We start from the raw sequence: 3,085 nt of genomic DNA on the forward strand, positions 1-3,085 counted from the left end.
ACGCACACAATGTCGATACGAAGGTCACATGGAAACACAGGCCACAATCTCAGAGCTGAGCACATTGAGTGGACATCCAGAAGAGCTAGACCACACAGAAGAGAAAGCAGCAGCAGAGGGTCCCTCACCAGCCTGCATCCCTGGGAGACTGAAGGGAGTCTTCTGGGGGGACTGTCTCCAGTGCAGGGTTCAGCCAGACTAGAACCCAAAGGGAACCACCATCAGCCGGTGTTTTAGACCTCACACACCTCTTCTGGGCCTATCCCCAAGCAGGTAGCACTGAGGTGGGTGGGCTATAGGGCCCCTTTAGTGATCTGGGCCACTCTGGCGACGTCAGGGAGACTACGTAGTGAGATCCAGCTGAAGAGGCTGTGGACTGTGTTCTGAGTCCTGTGGAAGAGGGGTGGGGACTCCCAGTCTCAGTGCCCTCAGATGTGCGTAACAACAGACACTACTGGCCAATGACTGGCCTCCGTACACCTTCATGAGGACTTTATTCCAGAAACAGGGGTTGCTCCAAAACCTGAACTTGAACTTGCTGCTGGTTCTGGAGTGTGAGAGCTCCCTCACCCCCAAATTCACCAGGTAGCCGAGCGAGCTTGTCTTCATGGCGAAGGCTGATTGTGGCTGACGGCTGCTGATGGCTCTGAAAGGCAGTGACGCAGAAGCCCGTATATTCTGTATAATGATGCTTCTTCAGCTAAGGTACAGGACATGGAGGGACCCCTGTGGGCCTGGGCGCGCATGTTCTCTGAGGGTTCACGACTGGATGTGCATCATCCATGCATGTTCAGAGGTTCGGGGACTCCCCACACCACCACTGCCGCCTCCAGCCTCTTCTCTGCCCCCAGCCTCTCCCCGCCTTCACCTCCTCTCCTCCCTTTTTCCTCTCCCTGCCTCCACTCCCGCCTCCTTCACCTCCCCCTCCTTCTCTTCTCCCCTTCTTCTCTGTCATCTCCCCCCAGCTCCATCTTTCTCCTCTCTAACACCTCCATTTTCTCTCCCACCCTCATCTCCTCTTCCACTTCTCATCTCCCCCTTCTTCACCCCACCTATTGGCTTTTCCATCTGTCTCGAGAATGTGCCCTCCTCAGGCATCATGTGATCGGTCTCATGGCTGGCTCCCGCCCAGGTCCCCCAACCCTCCAGCCACAGGTTTCTAGGGTGTCGTCTCCAGGGGCCTTCTTCCAGGCTCTAGCCAGTCGCCACTGAGGGCACTTCCCAGCACCCTGGAGCAGGCAGAGCACTTCCAGAGCTGGCCCTAGTCAGGGGCCTGCACACCCCTCCATCTCAGGCTTGGGCCATAGAGGTCCCCTCACGCGCCCAGGCCCACAGGGGCCCTGCTTTTACCTGTGGGGCCCTGGGATTTCTCCACATGGGGCATATCCCGCCCCATGTGCCCACCCTTTCTGGATATGAGTCCCTCCAAGGGCTTAGAGCTGGACCTGAGTTAGTTAGGATGCTGGAGGCTGAGGGACTAAGTGCAGAGATGAGCCAGCAGGGGCAGCCTGGAGCAGGCACCCGGCACCCAGGGGAAATCAAAGACCCTCACACAGATGGGCCTTTCCCACCAAAACCACCTCTGCAGATGACGTCTGTTCCCCAGACTTGGGGGAGCAGGTGGGATGCACTTGGCAGTGGCTGCTGTGTGGCATTTGCTCTTTGTACAGCCTCAATAATCTGGCCAAAAGCAGAGGCGTCAAGAGGCAGCTCCTGCCAAGACTGACCAGACTCAAACTGGGAGGTACCGAGAGTGGCAGGGAAGATCTTAAAAAGGTGCAAAACAAGAAGCAAGTGGGTGTCTGCCTGGTTTCTCCCATGAAACCCAAGCTTCTGTGGCTGGATGACTCACCAGCCACTGCAGGCACGTGGGCCATTACTGTGTGGCAGCAAACGCTGAAGCATGGATGTGCTCCAATCAGACCATGAAGGGGACCAGCCACCACAGCACTGACTCTGCCAACAGCTGCACTTCTGTGGATTCAGCTCTCCAAGTCGAACCCTGGGGGAGAGGGTCCACTACCCCCAAGGCCCTGCATCTATAACTGGAAGTCTCTGCTACATCTAGAAAGCCTTTCATCCAGCAGGTAAGACAGACCTCAGACCCTTCTGGAGTATAAGCTTCCTTTACCTACAGTGGCTTCTCCAGCTGTTGCCAGGAATAGCCAGCATCTGTTAAGTGTAATGGAAGGCAGGCCAGGGGTGAAGTGACAGCCCCTGCGTTTCCCACGAAACCTGCACATTAACAACTTGACGCCTCGTGGGCACTCGGGCTAAACTTCATGAGTGGACGGCACTAGGGGGCTCTCCCGTTCTGGATCTCGACCGCTGGCTCCAGACCCTGGAAAAGCCAGTACAGTCTGATCTCTGGATGGAAGGGTCTCAGCACAAGGGCTAGGGCCCTGGACAGTGACGAATGTAGGGGTCTGGCCAAGCAATGGCATAAGGTGAAGGCTTGTCAGCTTCTCTTAACAGCACATGCATGAAGCTAAAGGCTGGACGTGCAAGGTCAGGCACTCGTTGTCACTCACTAGCTGTGGATTTTAGACAGCTGGTGGCCTCAAAGGACATTTGTCTTCTCTTAGATAATGAAAGCATTTCTCATCTCAACAGCACCTGGGACTTCGTTAGGGACAGTACTTCTGTCATTTTAGCCTGTCACCAACTACCTGAATAGTTCTAGAATGCCACAGAACTCCATCAAGGTTAACGACAGAGATGTTTACTAGGGCTTCTGCGAACCACAGTTCTCTTCTGACAGCGTCTGGCAAGGATCTCTGTCTCTTCCTGGTTACACTGTGCTCGAGAAAGGGGTCTGGGGTCACGGCAGCATCCTACACAGACAGAAGACACTCTGCAGGGCCTGGGGCCGAAGCCACATCTGCACAGAACAAGGCACAGAGAAGCTGGGATGCCAAGGCCAGCCACGTTAGAGCTGCCTGATCAATCCTGCCCACATCTAGCATTTTCAGTTACATGACATTTCAGTGTAAGCCATTCTGGTTTTCTGATCCTTGCATCCAGATTACTGATAAAATGATGTCACCTGCTTCAAGACAACCAATTAAGAGTTTAATCTTTTTTT

The sequence above is a fragment of the Elephantulus edwardii genome, unplaced genomic scaffold (genome assembly GCF_000299155.1).
Source record: "Elephantulus edwardii isolate Elephantulus edwardi_28Jun2011 unplaced genomic scaffold, EleEdw1.0 scaffold00015, whole genome shotgun sequence".
Lineage (NCBI taxonomy): Eukaryota > Metazoa > Chordata > Mammalia > Macroscelidea > Macroscelididae > Elephantulus > Elephantulus edwardii.